Source organism: Coenobita brevimanus, chromosome 24, assembly GCF_032717465.1.
Source record: "Coenobita brevimanus isolate Jiangsu-jjx chromosome 24, ASM3271746v2, whole genome shotgun sequence".
Lineage (NCBI taxonomy): Eukaryota > Metazoa > Arthropoda > Malacostraca > Decapoda > Coenobitidae > Coenobita > Coenobita brevimanus.
The window spans coordinates 25,107,857-25,130,002 of NC_136977.1; positions in this window are offsets into that span (position 1 = coordinate 25,107,857).

The window sequence follows — 22,146 nt, forward strand, 5'->3', positions numbered from 1 at the left end:
TATTTTTCTATGCTCAAAGATAGTCTAACTAATGATAAGGTCATTTGCCAAACAAAAGCTTGCAAGTCGCACCTATTTTCGTTTCTTATACCAACACCCTCCTTACCCATACAATCTTCAAAGCCATCCCTACTACTGCCAACAATCGCATTAAAATCACCAATGCAAACTAACACATCATGTCTTGCCACTCTATTCACTACATCCTGCAGCTTCTCATAAAAGTCATCCTTCATTTCATCAGCAGCCTCATTTGTCGGAGCGTACCCTACAACCAAAATAGAGAAAGTCTCAAACTGGGGTTAAAGATGAACCGGAGTAATACTTATATCCAAATATACCAAAGAGCGTCATCAAAATATGCGAAGAAATTCTTGAAAGAAATCGAAGAGTACAATTACTTGGGGCAATTACAGTACTAAAACTAACGAAAAACCATGACAGCTTTCGGTAAACATAGAGACATCATGAAAAGTAGCTTGCCAGTATGCATGAAAGGAAGCGTATGTAAAGAATATATAATCCCAGCTACGACGTACAGTTGTGAGACCTGGAAACTGACATAATCAATGGAAAATCAACTAATCCATTCTCAAGAGCAATGGAAAGGTCAGTGTTGGGAATATCTCTAAGAGACAGTAAAAGGTCAACTTGAGTGAGAGAGCAGACGAAAGTCAGAGACATTATAGAAGTTCTAAGATAACATCAATGGAGGTGGATAGGTCATGTAACAAGAACAGGGGATATCCGATGGAGCAAAAGGCTGACTGACTGGACTCCATGAGACTGTAAGCGTAGCAGAAAAAGGCCAGACAGAAGGTGGAGAGATGAGATAGAGAAGTTTGCAGGCAAGACGTGGCAGAGATTGTCTCAGACAAGGATTTCGTGCAAAAGGTTGGCGGAGACCTTTGTTCAGCAGTGGACTTGCAATGGCTGATGATTGATATGATGATATAAACACATAAGAAAGAGTAACAATATAGTCTCCTCTGCCATACCTGTCCTTCCATGTCATTCCACAAGCTCTTTTGAGTTAACCTGTTTCGTTTCAGTACCATAAAAAAAATATAAAAAAGAACATAAAAGTACCCCTTCTTTAACCCCGTCGACCCCGAGGGGAAACGGAGGAAATGCCTATTATAATGTGCATGCAAACTGGGCCGCAAAGGATAATTAAAACTAGCAAAGGCTATCATGAAAAAGATCCAAGAGAGAGAGAGAGAGAGATTATGCACTGAGATATACAGATGGATATACGAAGAAATAGAGCACAGATACAAAGAGAATATAAAGGACAAAAAAATAAAGATATGAAAAGAGAAGGGGAAAAAGCGAACAGACAAACAGACACAAAAAACATCAAGAATATATTATACACCGAGGAGAAGCTAATAACAACAGAAATTCCATAAAATTATAGAACACCTGCTCCAGGACTGAGGTCAGATTGTGATGACCTTACTAGGAGGCCAAACAGAGGGGGGGAGGGGTTAAGAATGGTCGCAGGGTCAGTTGACGTACCGATGAGAAGTATAATGCCATTGTAGTTTGCAGCAAAAGAAACATGCCTTACCTTTTTTATTAATATTGACCAGAATTTTTTCTAATTTACATATTTATTTATTTATTTATTTTTTGTGTGTGTGTGTGTGTGTGTGTGTGTGTGTGTGTGTGTGTGTGTGTGTGTCTATGAGAGAGAAAGAGAGAGAGAGAAAAAAAAAAGTGGAGCAAGAGATTATTGAGAGAGGACTTCTCTTTATTCAACCGGAGGCTGAGCTTTTTTTTTTTTTTTTTTTTTTTTTGGGGTCGGGGTGAAGGGTGGCTATTTCCTGACAAATTTATTTATCTTAGAAAACAGCCCTCGAAGAAAAGGGATTATCCGTGCATTGCAAGGACTTACTTCAGTTTCAAATAGACTGCTCAGGCTGGAGACTAACCTCTTCAGTACAGTCTCTCTCTCTCTCTCTCTCTCTCTCTCTCTCTCACACACACACACACACACACACACACACACACACACACACACACACACACACACACACACACACACACACATAACTTCATTTACAGTACCACCAAGTACTTTTATTTGGCTCAGGTGTGACTCCTCGGACAAATGGCTATGTCCTTCAAAGCGATATAAATCATACCAACTTATTCTTCAGTGTGATATAAATCATACCAACTTATTCTCAGTGTGATATAAATCATACCAACTTATTCCCCTCGGTAGTGTGATATAAATCATACCAACTTATTTCCACTGACATAACATGGCCTCATGCAGGTGAGGAGCTGCCTTTCCTCCTCTAAAGTTAATTAGTTCACTGAGCCGGATAGAGCAAAGTATGATATGCTTTTCAACTTTTATCATCCATTTCACTCGCACCCAACTGTCTTTCCTGCACGTTTCTCAGTTTTATCTATATTACTCATAAGTCTTGGTGCACGAACCCCTCCCTTCATATCCTACAGTCCCCGTTACCCTCTTATCTTTTCCACTCCCCTTCCCCTCACATTCTCCCAAAACCATCCAGGCAGCCATTCTCCACTCAACCACCTATTAAAATCCTCTACATAGTCCATGCTATTTCACATATTCGCTTCTCTTTTCTATGCCCTGTCCCACGAAAACACCTCTCCGTATCCTCTCCTCCTCACACTGGCACACCTACATCATCCCTCTCTCCGCTCACTGGTCTCTCCTCTAATACACTGTTATCGTTCAAATCAGTTTTTCTATAACCTTAAATACACGAAGTTTCTCATTGTATCTCTTTATACAATCCTCATCCCCTACACTTCTAAAAGTCACATATAAATATTGTTTCCTCATCGTACATACTGTACGCCACAAAAACTTTCCCAATCTCATGCCCTTCTCTTATCGTATATCATTCTTCTGTCACATAATTTCCAGTGTTAAACTCCTCCCATTTTCAAATCGCTTCCACTCTAAATATTTCTTGCCATCAATATGTACTTCCTTATTCTCTCATTTTCTTCCCTCTCACTTTTCTAACCCACACTCAGCCTTTACATCCATCCATCTATCCATCCTCACTCACACCATCCCAGCCAACATATCAATACAACTTTCCCATCCAACTTTCCCTCCCCACTCACACCTTTCACCCTCACATTCTTCCTTCCCCATTCACACACCCTTTCTATCCAGCCATTATTTACAGCCTTCCACACTCACCTAACACACCCACAGGAACACACACACACACACACACGTCCCGTTTCCCACTTCCCTACGAAATCACACATACTCACACTGCCTGTTTCCCACTTCCCTGCCAAGCTATACACATACACACACTTCCCGTTTCCAGTCCACACATACACACACTTCCCCTTTCCCACTTCCCTACCAACCCACACATACACATGTTTTCCTCATTCACCCTTCCTCATCCACGCGCCTTTCCTTTCCATCCATTCTTACCTACACACACACACACACACACACACACACACACACACACACACACACACACACACACACACACACACACACACACACACACACACACCACATCCACACAAACTTCCTCCCTACACATCCACCCTCATCCAAACTCTCTCAACAACCTCATCCACAAACTCCTTCTATCCCCCTTTCCCATCCACATCCCGTCACGCTTCCACTCCCATCGATAATAAACTCTTTTACATCATTCATTATCTTCAAAGGCATCCTTAGCCTGACAGGAGGAGTGATAAGGGCGAGAAGAAAGTGGCATTCATTTTAAGTAGGAGGTGATAAGGGACGGAAAACTGCACAGGGGTCAGCAAGATAGAGAGAGAGAGTGGGGGAAATAAACGAAGTGAGATGAGAATAGGAGATGGTGACAACAAATATTGTCTCTCTCTCTCTCTCTCTCTCTCTCTCTCTCTCTCTCTCTCTCTCTCTCTCTCTCTCTCTCTCTCTCACCTGAATACCTTGATTTTCCTATTTTTTATGTTTCACCATTCCTATTCTCGCAATCTTTTTCTTTCAATTCTTCGTTCCTGAAGAAGTTGTATCTTTATACCCCTATCTACCTTTCTATCTATCTATCTGTATCTGTCTACATCTATCTGTCGAGCTATCTATGTCTATTTATCTATCTATAAATGTATGCATCTATCGTGTTCTTAAGATTCTATTTTCTACTTTCTTACCTTCGGTTTCTACCTTTTTTTTTTTTTTTTTTTGCTCTATTCCATCCATGCGCGAGTCTGTCAGTCATTTCTTCTCCTCTGACCATCTTACGTTCCAGTTTTCCTTCTCCATTTGCTACATTTTCCACTCTTCCTTGCAGCAGGGGGTCCTGTCTTTATCTGTTATTATCGATTCATCTTAATCTTTTCCTCTCTTTCCTTTGACTCCCTTGCTTTCCAGTTTTCCATTTTCCCTGACTACCTTATCATCTCCACTCTCCCTTCCACCACCAGCAGCGGGGGTTTGTGTCACGCACTGGAATGGTCCCCCACTGTTCCAAACCCCCCGGATTGAGGTTGCTTTCCATGCCTAATATTCCAGGGGTCCTCTCGCTCATTACATGCCCCCCAGCCACCCATTTCGGAGCACAGACGGGATTACACGCTTTCCAAACACCCGGCCAGAGCGTGGTAAAACGGAAGATAAGTACTGAATGTCTTTGTGTCTTGAACGGGAGAACGTCATTATATTTTGGATCATAAATGCATGAATGTGATTGATTTTGCTTATCCCTGAACGATTTTAGTCATGACTGTAACAGAGAACTGGAGCGTGCCTAAGCCGAGATATACAGCAGTCGTCTTTTTTTTTTTTTACGTTGTTTTGAGTGTGGGGAAAATGCTTAATTTTGGCCACCTCCGGACGATTTTATTCATGGCCATACATCGTGCAAACTCAAGGCAGAGCAAAGACACATATCAACTTTGTGTCTTTGGACGTCTCACCTCTTGTATGTACAGGGGAAAGTCGGAGTTTTTATAGTGATGACTTACTAAGATGCCTCCTGTTTTTATAATACGGTACCGGTATTTTGGTAATCTCCAAATAATTTTAGACATGATTATACGCTTTCCAAACACAATAAATGTATTTATGTCTTAGAAGTCGCCTCTAGTGAGGGGTAAAATATGATTACGATATAGAGTTCGGAAATTACATACTCCCAAGTATTCAGGAATAAATATAGTTTTGCATCACTGACAGCAAATAACATCTCAAGTATTGAGGAGAAAAATACACGACATATACTCTAAGTATCTCGGACCTTGAAAAAAAAAAATCCTTGAGGGAGCAGGAACAACCCTTGTACTGTGAGTTAGTTTGACTCGCGTCGACTTCCAAAGAAAACATATATAAGGGTCGATATAATACAGTTGAAGGCAATATCGCCTTACTGAGACCTGGAAAAAAAAAAACACGCATAAACACACCCACAGTAACAGACACAGAAACAAAGACAAACACAAGCCCGCGTATACGCAAGCACGCATGCATGCACGTACACACATGCAGAAATATACACACCATTAGGCTGATATAGCAACAAATGAGCCGACCTGACATTACTGAAAGCAAAAGTCACACGCATCTCTGCTAAGTAAGTGGAGACACACATAAATCAGCCTTGGCACAGTTAGACTTCCCCAAAATGATTCATAGGGGATAGACGGAGGATATAATGAGTTAGTTTCGGCTTACACAGACGTAAAAAAAATATTCATGAGGGTAAAGTTAAAGAAATATGAGTTTGTTTCAGCTAAGAAAAACGTAAATACAAAACAGTGCTTAGGGGGAGCAACCTATTATTTGATTTTACATTACTTACATTGATTAGTGGTAGGTGGTGGCGACCATCATCCACTCACTTAATGTAGTGCTGCCTACTTCTTCCTTAGCCTTTATCATTCTTTTTCTTTGCCTGCCCTTCTCTCTTCTTATTTCTCCCATCTTTCTTGTCACTTTTTATTGCTTTTCTTTCCTTTACAGGTGGCTTTACATTGAGTGACACGCCAAATGGTTTTCTGTAGGCCAAGAAACAATTTATAACGCCGGGTGGTAATCATATAACCAAACCATACGTGCTCCCTACGTGTCAACAAGTGGGTTGGCGGAGGGTTAGTGCCCCTCCCCGTAAAACAAATAACTCAAAGTCAAATGGCCACCCCTTACGGGATTATGGCGACTGGCAATAGATAGATTACTTGCTGAGAGAGAGAGAGAGAGAGAGAGAGAGAGAGAGAGAGAGAGAGTTTGCTTGTAGCTTAAGTGGGTTTAAAGAATACCCGTGAAGGTAAAGTTCAACATTATGTGAGTTAGGGTTTGCTGTCACTCTCTCTCTCTCTCTCTCTCTCTCTCTCTCTCTCTCTCTCTCTCTAAAGCACACTCAGGAGAATATGTAGAGCTGGATAACTGAAAAAAAAAAAAAATCTTGGGCTGGGTGAAACTTATAGAAATGCTGGACAAGGATAGCAGCCACAACTCCAGGAATCTGAAGAAAATCAGTGAGAGATGAATCGGGTGAAGAAACAAGATTATTTTATTTCTCTCAGATTAGAGAAAATTACGGATGCTGTAACCTTAACTTGCATTGGGTAAGGCTAGATACGTATGTTTTACGGTAGTTTCTGCAGCACTTAACGAAGGTCAGATGCGTCTCACATCTCTACATCGTTGCTAACTGTGCCCTGTACTGGTGAATAATGGCTGGTTAAAAGTATAGCCGGCATCAGAATTCCTGTCGTCATCTTCAGCTTTTTCTTTATGAATTTCGAGAATGGGACAGGCGACAGTGGCTTTTTTTTTTTTTTTTTTTTTGTCACAGGTCATCGTCATCAGTGTCTTTTACTGTGAGTTCACAGAACTAACTTTCAGAGTTCAAAGAGAAAAAAGCAAGACACGCGACAAGATTTCTGATAGCCGACTATACCTCAGATATATAGGGGCCTGCTTCTCTTTCGCAATTTACGATACAGCCATAACATAAAAAATAATAATAATAATAATAAGAAGAAGAAGAAGAATACATAAGTTTCTGTTGTCTTGGATTTTTCCTTCGCACTCCAACTCCCAGAAGAATCATAAAAATAAATAAGATTAAAAAAACAATTGTAACAACAAAAACTAGAAGAGCCATGATGATGATGATAATAAAATAATAATAATAAGAATAATAATAACAATAATAATAACGTTAAACATGGGAGCAAAAGAATTACTTTTCCAATCATCCATCCTTAAAAAAGGAATATATATATATATATATATATATATATATATATATATATATATATATATGTGTGTGTGTGTGTGTGTGTGTGTGTATATATATATATATATATATATATATATATATATATCTATATATATATATATATATATATATATATATATATATATTTTTAAATGCAAGGATGAAGGAACCAAAGGCCAGAAGCCCGCAAATTCTTCCCTCCAAGAAAAAAAAAAAAACAAGATAAGAGAAAGCCAATTTCAAGATCCGTTCAATTCGAGATGCCTGGACAGACTGCATCTGAAAGACGGTTGATCATAAGCAGTAAGAAATACATACAGAGACAACTGTTTCAGTGTTGACTCGTTGCATACATTAAAGGACTGGGAGTAGTGGTTAACTCTTGCATCAGAGAGTTGGACAGAAAAGAGATGAGAGTTTGTTGCTAAACGGGTGCTACGCACCCGCCCTAGTGGTGGAGGGATAAAAGCAGACAGTTCAAAGGAGCAGTGACCATTGAAGTAGGAATAGAAAAGAGATAAAGATGAACAGTGAGGCGAAGAGAAAGAGGTTGAAGGGAGCCAGATTTTTTCATGGATGTTCCTTGGACATCCTTTTCTCTCAATATGCATACCCCACATTGGGCCACATACAGGATTTCATTTAAGTTGGCACAGAAACATTCATTCCCCATCATAGTTACAGAAAAAGATGTATTTCACCTAAATGGTTTGACCACAGTTGTGCTGGAGTAACAGAACATAAAACAATTGCCTATAGCACTTATACAAGGACCAAAACTAAAGAAGCCTTTAACTATTATAGAAATATCAGAAATCATGCCAAAACTAACATCAATCTTTCTAAATCAAACTTTCTTCATAGACAAGCTAACAAACCACTAAACAACCCAAATGATAACAAAATTTTCTTGTCAATCCTTAATTCATTCAATCTAACTTCACTACCACGTCTTCCATTCCACCGTTACAGTCCCTCAATGGAAATTTACCTTCTTGTTGATATTTTTTCAACAAACTCAACCCTAAATACAGAAAATCACATTATTTCTGAACTTGAATTTGATTCCCCTCAAATACCCCTTTCAAGATTCACACAAGATACGTAAAAGCTGTATTACAAAATCTCTCAGTAGACAAAGCTACTGGTCCAGATGAAATTCCTTCAGTAGTACTTAAAAATTCCTCCACAGTGTTGGCTTCTGTATTGGCAAAATTTTTCCTCTTATGCATCTGTACCTCAAGTTTTCCAGCCTCTTGGAAAGAAGCAAATATCCATCCTGTTCCTAAAAAGGAGGCCAATTCTGATCCATCAAACTACTGTATAGACAAATCTCTACAACTTCGTTCTCAGTAAAGTTTTTGAGACACAAATAAACAAACACATAGTCAAGCACCTAGAAACCGATAAATTAATCAATGATCGGCAGTATGGATTTAGACAAGAACATTCAGTTATAGACATTCTTCGCCTTCTTACCCATCAGATTAACAAAACACTAGACCAACATGGTGCAAAACACACAGTAGCACTTAATATTTTAAAGCATTTGACAGAGTATGGCACCGGCCCATATTGTCTAAGATGTCACACTATGGCCTTGCATCACTGGTTCCTCAAATTTCTTCTTACGTTCATAAGAGAATAATGCGGGTCATAGTAGATGGAATTTATTCCCATTTTCACTCCATAAATGCTGGCATACCTCAGGGATCAGTTTTGGCCCCAACCCTCTTTCTCATTCATATAAATGACCTCCTATCTGTCACTGACAACCCAATTCACTCTTATGCTAATGACTCGATCCTTCATACTTCTTTCACATTTACTACCTCCTTTACACAATCTGATATTATAAATTCCCAGATAAACACAGCAGTTTCTCTGAACCAGGACCTTTCTAAAATTACTCAATGGGGACAAACATATCTGGTAACATTTAATGCTCAGAAAACTAAACACATTAATTTCTCCAACAGAAAGAATCCCTCAGACTTCCACATATTTTTAAATGATGTCAATATTCCTATATCCACTACAATTGATATCCTAGGTGTCACACTAAACACCAACCTAAGTTGGACAGCTTATGTTAATCCCTTGCTAAAAATGCTTCTAAAAAATTGGGACTTCTGTGCAGAGTTCGTGAATTCTTCACTGACGAGCAGTTGGCCACAATATACAAAAGTCATGTGCGTTCTCAGATTGAATACTGTTCGCCAGTGTGGAATGGATGTGGAGCGGTTGCACTGAGGCAGTTGGACAAAATTTTAAATCAAGCCATTAGATTAATCAATAATCCTGCCGTTAAGCAGGACCTTCCTCCGTTATCAGTACGTAGAGATGTTGCATCCTTAACATTATTTTACCGACATTTTTACCGTAAGTTCTCTGATGAACTTGCTTCAATTATGCTTCCCTTCACATTTTCTCCCGAATACTAGCGTCCATGACCTCACACTCTCTCCCCCGCAACACAGAACCTGTGCTTATTAAAATTCATTTATCCCTAGGACCACTACTCGCTGAAATTCACTTCCTGGGAGTTGCTTCCCATAAAGATTTAATCTATTCTTATTAAAATCCAGTTGTTATAAATAATTTATGAATGGAGGATGCTTTTAGGCACATGGACTTGTTTTTTTATATTTCCTTTGTTTTTCTTTCCTCCATTCTATTATATATATATATATATATATATATATATATATATATATATATATATATATATATATATATATATATATATATATATATATATATATATATAAAGAGGAGGAGAGTTAAAGAGAAGAAAAGCCTTTGACGCTATCTTGTTGAAAAGTGCTGTATGTGGGGAGCTTCCCAGCACAGAGGAGTTGTACTCTTCACTGGAGCGAATAGAGCCTGTAAAGTCAACAGCTGTACGGGGGTAAAGAAGACACGGAGACGGCTTAGCACACCTAATCCCTTGGAAGCAGATTTTACAAGAGAGGTATTATGATCTTCCCTAGATAAATCCCGAGAGAATGAAATTCCAAGTATGTTTAAAGATGATGCAGGATTGAGTTGGATATTGTTAAAAACTAGAGGGTACTCCTGCAGAAGATGTTGTCGAGTTGACAGAAGTAAGAACTGAGTTTTGATACATTAAAAACAAGCTTACTCTTACCCCAATTAGAGATACGAGCCAGGTTACACATTAGGTGTGTCACAGCCTCATCCCTTGTTTGTTGAAAGGACTGCTGAGATGGACGCTGCAGGAAGCGGATTGAAAGGTGAAGTGGGGAGTCATCAGCATATGAAAGGATCTGGTTAGATGTACAGCTTAGCAGGCCATTGATGAATAAAAGGAAGAGAGTTGGTGATATGACACCACTATCGATAGCTCTAGCAGAAGAATGATGGCCGTCTACAACAGCATCTATAGAAACACCAGAGAGGAAGCTAGAGATGAAAGCAGATAAGGAAGGATAGAAACCAGAAGAGATTTATGCCAGACTCGATCGAAAGCCTTAGGAATGTCAAGTGCAATGGTAAAGCTTTCGCCAGTCGCGAAAGGAGCATGACCAGGAGTCTGAGAGGTAGGTGAGAAAATCGCCAGTGGAGCATCCCTGATGGAACCCATACTGACGATCAGAAAGAAGGTTGTGATAGGAAAGATGCGTATTTTTTTTTTTTTTTAAGAATAGCCTCGAAAGCTTTCGAAACACAAGATGTTAAAGCAACTGGGCGATAGTTAGAGGGATTGGAATAGCCACCCTTCTTTGGGACAGGCTGAATGAGCACAAGCTTCCAGCAAGAAGGGAAGGTATAAGTTGATAGACAAAGGCGACAGAGTTTACCTAGTCAGGGTGTAAGCACAGAAGCACAGTTCTTGAGGACAACAGGAGGGACCCCATTAGGCCCAGATGCCTTATTAGTACTGAGGCCAGTGATGGTAGAAACTTAAAAAATTTTAATGTCTGCCATGAGGAAGTCAGAGGGAGGAAGTGATGGACGAACAGCACAGGAATCGTCTAAGGTGGAATTGGAGGAGAAAGTCTGAGTAAAGAGTTTTGCTTTAACAGTAAAAGAAATAGCTACAGAGCTATCAGAATGGAAAAGAGGGGAGAAGGATAATGAGGTAAAGTTGTCAGAAAGGTTTTTGTCAAGGTACCAGAATGAGCAGGAAGACTTGGAGAGTTCAGAGCATTTAGTATGGATTAAATTATTATTATTAGCAGAGTGAAGAACAGACTTAGCCCGATTCCGGGCAGAAAAATAAAGGAGATGAGATTCAGGGGTGGATTGACTCCAGTATCTTTTGTAGGCCCTTTCCTTGCTGCGGACGATATTAGAGCAAGCATGATTAAACCTTTTTTTTTTTTTTTTTTGCATTGGTCATGTGGTATGAGAAAGGAATGTATACTTCTGTGCCAGAGAGAATAACCTCCGAATTGTGCAAGGCACACTCAGATTGCTCTTGGCCATGGAAGCAATTTTCATTCCAGGGAAAATCAAAGAAGTACTGCCTGAGGGCCTCCCAATCAGCAGCTCAAAATTGCGACAACTGCAGCCTCTTGAGAGGCTCCACAGGCCTTACTGGGGCGATAGGACAGGTTTAACTGATAAGGTTGTGGCTCGAGGAGCAGAACGGAGAGGAAAGATTAACAGCGTAAGAAGAATGATTAGTTGAACGGAAGAAGTCAGGTATGTTGGAACACTCTTCCAGGTGATCAGGGGTACAGTTAGGGTGCTGTGCAAGCTGCTCTAGGTCATTAAGGATAGAAAAGATGTAGGTTTGTTCACGAGATGAATCAGGGAAAGGAGAGGAGCGCCAAAGGTGGTGGTGAACATTGAAATCTCCTGTAATGGAGATTTCAGAGAATGGAGAAATTGATAGGATGTTTTCCGTCTTAGAAGAAGAATATGATGTTATGGCTGTAGGACTGAAATACAAAAATATCGTAAAAGTGAAGAAGTTAATAAGTTGCATAAGATCGTCTGGTGATAGCAACAAAATGCATAAAGATGTCATAAAACTGAGAGAAGTTAATGGGATTTGACAGCCACGTCCCTTGGAGTACAGTACTGTACTTTCTCGTGTGTGAACAGGAGCACACTTAATAAGAACGCTATACTTTATCACGAGGGGGGTCTTTTTGATCTGCTGTCCTTTTCTTCGTCTGATACAATTAGATATCATAGTCATAGTTTTCTCTTTAACAAACAGCCTCGAAAGAACCATTATTGTTCTGGGGCTGTTTGCCCCCCTTTGTACTCCCTTGTACTCTGTCTGTAAGCGGGAGTACCCAATCACGTACCCATCCCGCCATTATACCCAACATTCCACGGTGGATAGGTAGTTACGGACATGATGAAACAGGGTCGAGTGGGTACCTTTATCACGGAGGCCTGATACTACGTACCGCGTGATCCCTAGGAGTCACCGTCCTAGGGAGAAGGAAGAGGGCAGAGAGGAGGGGAGGAGATGGGGGATATGAGAGTTGTGAGGGGAGAGGAGAAGGTAAAAGACAGGATAGTAGCTGAGGTGAATGGGCAGCGAGAGATACGATGTGAAATGGAAGAGAAGAGGTGACAGTGGGGGCACTTGTGCAATGAGAGGTGGAGGAGAGGGAGGAAAGGGAGTACGAGAGAAGGGATATGAAAGGTGATAGGGAGAACCAGAGAAAGATGTGGGAGGAAGGGAGCAGAGGTGAGACAGGGAGCAGAGGAAGGCTGAGGAAGAGAAGAAGTAGAGGGAAGGAAAGGAGAAAGAGAGAGAGGGAGGGGAAAGGATGGGGAAAAATGGAGAATAGTGAAGAAAGAGGGGGGGATGATAAAGCAAGTGCAAAGGAGGGGAAAGGAAAGATAGCAAGAGGGCAGAAGGAGGTTGACAGAGAGACAACGAGGAGGAAGCGAAAAGAAAGATGAGAGTAGGGGTGAGAGGATCGGGGAAAGGAAGAAGGGTGAGAGGGTAAGGGAGAGGAGGGAGAACAAGAAGAGGTGTAAGATGCTAAAAGAGAAGAGGAAGAGCACGGGGAGACGACAGAGTGGGAGAGCGGGCTGAGAGGACAGGCTGGGTGTGAGATGGAGAGAAATGGAAGAGAGAGGAGGGTAGTGAGAGGGGATGGCGGAAAAAGAGAGAAGAGTACAAGCTAGGCAAGAAGGCAGGTGTGAGAGGTGAGGGAGGGGTGAGGGGGAAAAGAGGGAGGGGAAAGGACCGAGGGGGAAAGGGATGAGCAGAAAGAGATGGAAGACAAGTGGAAGAATGTGACGGAAGAAACAGCTGAAGAAGAGATCCAAGGGAGATGATTGAGAGATACAGAGAAATGGAAAAGAGCTGAGAAATAGGAACTGTGGGAAGGTGTAAGAGAGAGATGATGGTGAACTGTGTGACAGTAATGGATGACAGCAACATGAAAGAGAGATAGATGAGTAAGAGACAGAAAGAAAGATGGATCAGAGACAGACAGACAGACAAACAGACAGACAAAGACAGACAGACAGACAGACAGAGACAGAGACAGACAGACAGACAGAAGAGAGAACACTGAAAAAAAAAATAAACTGGAGCGAAGCTAGGCACAGTGGCCGGCACATAATTCATACATCTTTCTACCTCTGTCCTCACCACATAAAAAATTACTCACCACTCGGAATTGCAAATACCCTGTCAATTCATGTCCTAACGGTAATTCATTCCTTGCAGGGAGCACAAATAAAACAGATTTCCTATATCTTTACACGACTAATGCTCTTCCTGGCAAAACAAAATCATTGCTACTAGAGGAATATTATCGTAAATCTGTCCGTGAATCTGCCAGTAACGTCTGTCGCGGCACACATGGATTATGCATTAGTCACATCACCCATAAACCAAAACAACAAAGATGCTGGCCACATTGTTATCAACAAGGCTATGAAACTGTTCCTTACGATGTTTAATTTTCAGTTTTATTCTCGGCTATTAACTGACGATTTTATGGAGACTGGGAAAGATCTCTCGCACATGGGAAATAAAAGAATGTTTTCTTTAACCCCCTCACTACCCAGAGGAACCACGAACAAAGTATAATATATATATATATATATATATATATATATATATATATATATATATATATATATATATATATATATATATATATATATATATATGGAACCCCTGTGGTACAGTTGTAAATGTGCGTTTTCGTACACTGAAGAACGAGGGTTCGCGCCCCGCCAGGGTAACAAACTTTGGGAGCGTTCTTCCGACCATGTACTGCTTTGGCGAACATAAGGAGTCCTGTGGTTGAACCAGTGTTGCATACTATAAAGTATGCTTTTAGAGGAGTAGACTGCAGCACCAGTCGAGCAGGGCAGTACTCCCAAGGTGGATAGAAAGCTGATGACAGGGAGAGCTGGAGCTCCCGTTTCATCAGCCCTCGGGACATGTTCCCGATCATCCCCCTTTGCTGAACTTTTTCAGTGTCTCAGTAACACGGAGAATAGGCCAGCATGCTCTCCAGTACAAGGTTCTCTAACTATTAACACCAGACTACATGCACAGTACACACATTACACTTCCTTTTCCAAAATTATAAAAAGTACCGTAATCATGGCTTCAACATACATAGCCTCGGAGCACCCAGGGGAGAGGGACCATAAATGCCCCCACCTTCCGCCCCTCCCCTGGTGACGACCCGAGCTGCCTGGAACCACTGTCTGACTCACTTCTTCATTTCTGCAACATTCGTGGCCTTTCCTCCAACTTTCGCTCTGTTGAGCACCACCTCTCCTCCTCTAAACCTCACCTTCTTTTCCTAACTGAGATTCAGCTGTCTGAGGCAACAAACAAGGGATGAGGCTACGGCATACCTAATGTGTGACTTGGCTCGTATCTCTGACTGGGGTGAAAAGAATCTGGTTGTTTTTAATGCATCAAAGACTCAGTTCTTGCACCTATCAACCCGACAATATCTTCCACAGGTGTACCCACTAATGTTTAATAATATTCAGCTTAATCCTGCATCATCCTTGAACATGCTTGGGGTTTCATTTACTCGGGACTTATCTTGGAAAGATCATATTACATCTCTTGTAAAATCTGTTTCCAAGAGATTAGGTGTGTTAAGCCGACTCCGTTCCTTCTTTACCCCTGCACAGTTGTTGACTCTATACACTGGTTTTATCCGCCCCTGTGTGGAGTACAACTCTCATGAGTGGGGAGGCTCCCCACATAGAACTCTTCTCATTAGGGTGGAGTCAAAGGCTTTTCGTCTCATTAACTCTCCTCCTCTTACTGACTCCCTTCAACCTCTGTTTCTTCGCCGCACTGTTGCATCTTTATCTCTTTTCTATCGCTACTTCAATGGTCACTGCTCCTCTGAATTGTCTGCATGCATTCCTCCACCTCTTCGACGGGCGCGTAGCACCCGTCTAGCAGCAAACTCTCATCCCTTTTCTGTCCAACTCTCTAATGCAAGAGTTAACCGTTACTCCCAGTCCTTCATTTATGCAACAGGTCAACTCTGGAACTGTCTCCCTTTGTCTGTATTTCCTGCTTCTTATAATCTCCAGTCTTTCAAACGCAGTGTGTCCAGGCATCTCGAAATGATCGGATCTTAAATTTGGCTCTCTCTTGTATTTTGTTTTTCTTTTGGAAGGAACAGTTATTGCGGGCTCGTGGCCTTTGGTTCCTTCTTCTTCGCATAAAAAAAAAAAAATGCTTGCACCCAGACGACTTGCGCGGGCTGATTACACTTGGTTCACAGACTACAAAGACATCCAAAGCCACTCCATCAGTACATTCACACTTATAAGCACTTCTTACCCTACATACAGTCTCTACCAGACAGCCTAACCCACTTGGTAGAGATACATTGGCTGTATCATTCCCATTTGGTTCGGGATAGGCCGGTCCTGCAGTGGACACTCAAACGGCTGAATTTGTCCAGTGCCATTTTTGCTACAACGGGATCCACTTCTCTGAATTCTTCAATCTTCTTCAGGAGATTGAGGTCATTGTTTGGAGTGCCGACAGCATCTGGGGCTTCAAACCAGTGCATCACATAGATGGTGACGAGGAAGACACAGATGCGTTTCATGGCCTCCTTTTGATGCCATGTGAAGGGGAAGGAGCCTGCATCCTTCAGTTGATTTCTGAAAAAGAAGATCTTGAGGCCGTAAAGGCCTTTAGCCATCCAACGTGCCCTGTGATAGGCACCTGGACGGTGAAAGGTCATCTGTGCCGGTTTCTTGCCGAGGAAAGCCAAAGACAGCTGGAGGAGCTCAAGGTAGTCATCATGGAGTTGTGCACAATCCATGTGGCTAAGTGTTCAATGTCCTCGGCTCTGTTGGCAATCCACGACTGAGATTTTTCATCTAGGTCATCATCGTAGGGATAGAAGGAATATATATATATATATATATATATATATATATATATATATATATATATATATATATATATATATATATATATATATATATATATATATATGTGTGTGTGTGTGTGTGTGTGTGTTGGTGTATGTATGTATGTATATACATACATACACACACACACACACACACATATATATATATATATATATATATATATATATATATATATATATATATATATATATATATATATAAACAACTGGACGGACAGAATAAAGGCTGTTAAATATAAAGAGTAGTAAACAGACTTCAAAAAATACAAACCAAATTACGGGGATCCAGGTAAACAGACACAAAGTATTAGAAAACTGAAAATAGGAAGAAAAAGAAATTAGACACGCAGACACAGACAGACAGACAGACACACAGACAAACAGAAGGAAAAGTAGCAACAGATAAATATCCAAGATTTAACTCCTGGTGTGAAAGTCAGAAAATCCACAACGATAATAAGTAAACATTGTTAAAAATAAGAGAAATGGCGTCTGTAATTTGTCTGATAATTTACGTCTATTAGACATGCACGAGAGAGAGAGAGAGAGAGAGAGAGAGAGAGAGAGAGAGAGAGAGAGAGAGAGAGAGAGAGAGAAAGACTCATTACTGAATAAAATCGAAACGAGTTAACCGAAATATAATACTCAAGGAAATTGTTTTTAATCATTCATCTCCTTTAGGGATCCTTTCTATTGCATTTACTCGTATTACTCTGAGGTTAATGATAATAAAAGTACCTAAGCTCTATCATCGCAGGCAGGAAGATGTATACATGGTCTTTAACCTTTTCGCTGAGTAAAATCGTTTGGAGTCAGTGAGACTAAAATATGGCCGTGAAAGGAGTTTATTACAGCGAGCAATATCTCGTTTCTGGCTGCCTGGAATTCACATTTTGCGTATTTCATTCCTTATCGTTGCTTCCTTCTCATCTTCAGTCTTTATCTCGTGTCTTCATTTATTCTTTTGTCTTTATTCTTTCATATTTTTAACCTATAATTTTCTTTGCGTTGATTTTTTTTCTTCATTTAGTTGTTATTTTATCTTTTAATTTTTGCTCATATATTTTTTTTTTTTTTTATCTTTGAGAGATGGGAGACTCACCCTGCCCTAATCGACCATGAAGCTAACATCAGATGGCTCTACACTGAATGACAACCCAAAGAAGGTCGTGAATCTCAATAAATCTTTATGTTAGGTGGCAACCAAGACAAGTAAAAGATTGACACATTATTATCTAATGGGTTAAGATGCTACAGACTGATGTGACCTATTGGTGTCATATCCAAGTAGCTAAGAGCTAACGAAAGGGGTTTACTCCTGACATAATGCCCATTAAAACTGCTTAGTCCCGAGCTCCTACTGTACGCTACTGACGAGGCGACTTCCTTTAATAATCCATTGTTGCTTTTATTTTTTTCAATTCTGGGTTTTAGTTTTTGGTAGTGTGATGAGTAAGGATGGAAGTTCGGAGGGTGAAGTGCTTGAAAGGGTACAGCAGGGAAGAAAGGTTGCTGGTTCCTTGAAAGCAGTGATAAGAAACGGAAGTGAGCATGGAAGTGAAAAAGTTGCTACATGACAGTATTGTGATATCAATTTTAACGTATGGAAGTGAAGCTTGGACGTTGTTGGAGGGACGGAAGTCAAGAGTGAGAGCAGTGGAAATGAGTTTCTTGAGAGGAGCCTGTGGAGTCGCATGGGGAGACAGACTGTCAAATGAGGATGTGAAGGAGTGTTGTGGTGTGGATGTGGATGTGAGAGGAAGAGTTAGGAGAAACACACGGAGGTGATTTGGCCATGTGGAGAGAATGGAGAGTGAAAGACTGACTAGGAGAGTGTATGTGAGTGAGGTGGAGGGGGAGAAAGGGAGGGGGAGGACAATGATGAGATGGAGGGATGGAGTGGAGAGGTATATGAGAGAGGGGTGTGTGAGCTGGGAGCAGGGCAGTGAAATGGCGGGGTACAGGACGACGTGGAGGCGATTTGTTTGTGGCCACCCGGTATGGGATTAAGGCGTCTGGCAATAGATAGAGAGATAGAGAGATATAGATTTCTTTGGTCCAGATTAATATGATCGTTTTCAGGTTAGCTTGTTTTCTTTTTCTTTTCTTTTTTTAAGTTGGCTCTATGGTTTTGGTTCGTAATCCAGCATCCCACTTTCAACTCTTCCTTGTTCCCTTCTATCTCCTCTTTTTTTCTCCTCTCTCTCTCTCTCTCTCTCTCTCTCTCTCTCTCTCTCTCTCTCTCTCTCTCTCTCTCTCTCTCTCTCATCGTCACCAATACTCACCAATACAGAAGCACACTCACTAGGACACAAAAAATCACATCAAGGTGCCATCACTCAGTGCGAGGTGTTGTGGTGCGGTTTTACACGACGGGGCTAATTTCCTAATCAGTGGCTCTTGCCTTCTAGGCGGCTGGCTTCTGAAGGTAGGGTGGATGGGTGGGTATGGGATATGAGTGGGAGCATGGAGGGATTAAAGTGGGGAGGGGGAAAGGGAAGTGGGGGAGGGGAACAGGAAAATGGGAGGGTGACTGGAGGGAAGACTCGGGTAGTGAGCTAAATGAACACATGAGTGGAGGGGATGAGTTGGGATGTTTGTGGCTGGAAGTGTGGGTGGGGGGACGAAGAAAGGAGGTTGTGGGGAAGACTGGAGGACTGCCAACCATATGATGACTAGAAGGAATGTTTTTGGTGTGGGTGGAAGGTGGTGTTTGAGATCCGAGTGAGGGAAGGGAAGTATTGGGACTGAGAAAAGGAAGTTTTGAAGGTGTGAGGAGAGGGGAACAATTTGAGGATCGGCTGGGCTGGGTGGGGGCAGGGGTTTGGGTCGGACTATTCGATTTAGAGGAAGAAATAGTAGTGGAGTGGGATCAGTGAATTTGGGAAAGGTGATGAAGTGAAGGTAACTGACGACTGAGAAAGTGAGTAACGGGGATAGGAAGGGGAAAGACTGATACGGAAAGGGAGGGGAAGGGAGAGGCTGACACGTAATGGGTGGGTAGAATGAGTAAGAATAAAGGAAGGAAGGGAGGAGTATGACTGTTATGAGGGGACGGAAAGGAGAGGGGATCTGATCTAGGATGAGGGAGGAAGACTGGAAGAATGGGATGAGTCTGAAAGAGATAGATTATGACATAGGGTAAGGTGGGTGCAAGAGGATGAGGGCAGGTGAAAGAGCGTGGAAGAGATGAATGAGGCTGGGGCAGAGCGAGGAGGAGGTATAGGTGAGAGGGAAAAACTGAAGTGAAGTGGAGACAAACAAGTGCGAGTTAGGATGGATAACAATAAAATATTGTATGGAGAGAGGTTGGTAAGTTTAGAGAGAGAGGAGAGGGGGGGAAACATGACCAGTTAATTTAGACTGGGAGAGGGAAGGTAAAGGAGAGGAGGTAACATAAATTGGGAAGGAGAGGAGGAGGAATATCTGGGGACGAGGGGATTTGTTTGATTTAAAAAAAAAAAAGTGGAAGAGGGTGAGGAACATGGATACGGGAGAGTGGGGGAAAGTGTAGAAGGGATATCTAGGGTGAGGGGAAACAAGGCCGGGGAATAGTGGATGGAAGATGACTTAAGAAGGGCAGTGTAGCTGAATGAGAAGTTGGGGAAGAAAATCAATGGCTAAACTGAGAGGGCAAGAGGTGAGATGGAGGTGAGAGAACCCAAATCGATGGGGTGATGGGGATAGGAACATGAAAGTGTGAGTAATAGGTGGCTGGGGTGAGAATATGAGGGAAAGCGAGAGGGAAAGAAATGTCATAATGAAAGGTCGTCTGAAGGGAAGGGAAACCAGAGGGACACACACACACACACACACACACACACACACACACACACACACACACACACACATACACACACACACACACACACACACATTCACAAATACATACATACACATTCAGAGCCTGGGTATAGCGCTATGGTATAGGGCACGTTGCCGAAAATGATACCACTCTGCTGCGCAGGATTGATAAACGGATAGTGAACTTGGTTCATCAGTTTGGAAGCCAGACGTTGAAGTACGCGCGTCATAAACCGCAGACGAGCAGCTCCGTCGTTCACACGCCCACAGAATATGGTCTAGAATAGATTCCAACTTCCAGTGTGTGTGTGGCTGGTGTGCGTGTACGCTGTGAAAGGGCGCCTGGCCCCGTCAATCCGATGACGTTTATTTATTTTTTTTTTTTTCAATCATTCCAAGAAACGATTTGACCCAGCTTAAGGGAGATCTTTTATAATGTAAAATTTAATTATTTGACCCAGCTTAAGGGAGATCTTTTATAATGTAAAAATTTAACGATTTGACCCAGCTTAAGGGAGATCTTTTATAATGTAAAATTTAATGACGACTTCATCTAACCTCTTCAGTCAAAAAGATGCCTCTCATAGGAAAGTCGTTTTGGAAAAAAAAAAAAAATGACGTTCCTAGAGTGATGAGCGGTAAACTAAAAAAAAAAAAAAAAAAAAAGTACCAGTATATGCAGAAGACACCTTGTTTATGATGAAAAGCTAAAGTGATGGGATCGTAGAACATCGATGCAAGAATGGCTGTATAAAATAAAATAAAGGAGTATGTACAGCAATTCTTAATGAAAAGGAAGCTTAGTAAACCAGATAATTTATGACGTACTTTGGCGTATCTGTAGACATGTATCAATTCCTGTCTTGAGAATTAGATGTTTGCAAAAAATAATTGCGAGTGAGGCTACATCGGTGCAGAGGCAAGCCTGGAGACAGCAAGTGGTTAGAAAAGTTGTCTGTTCTTTGATAGGACGTGAGTTCGATTCCAGGCTGTGGCAGGGAACATTCTGATTATTTGAATTTCGTTAAGACAGACAAGTGATCTTTCACAAGACCCACCGATATGTCGTCAAGACATCCCCGATCATAGCAGTGAACTACTGTAGTCATGAATGAAACAGCTGAGGACATGTTTTAAATATAACGAAGGGATATTAGCGCCGAAATGGTGACACGAGAAGGTGCCTAGGTCACCTAGCAGAACTGCTGAACCTTTGGATAAGGATTAAAACGTGTGTGCCAAGAAGCGAACACACAAAAACAAAGGGAGAAAGAAACCTATAATATTATGGCGCCGGGCATCACATAGAGTACACCTCACAAAGTTCAACACGAATAGCCAAGTCTACCCTGTCCAAGATCACTCGTGAGACTGTGACGCGGTTGTCACTCACTTCAGGAGGAGGACTATCAGAAGGTAAAACGTTTTGTATATAATTCTCTCTCTCTCTCTCTCTCTCTCTCTCTCTCTCTCTCTCTCTCTCTCTCTCTCTTTAATTATATAATAGATTTCAAGTAGATTTTAAGTTAACGAACCACTAATGAAATGAACCATGTATCCATTCACGCATCATTCAGGCCCTTAGAATTCTTGACCACGGACAAAAATTCACAAAACAACACAGCCAAAAAAGAAATAGGCATAACAAGTTCTTCACAGTCATACGAGCGGCAGAGAGATGTCGTGATGTCCCCGTGGATGTGATTAGAGTA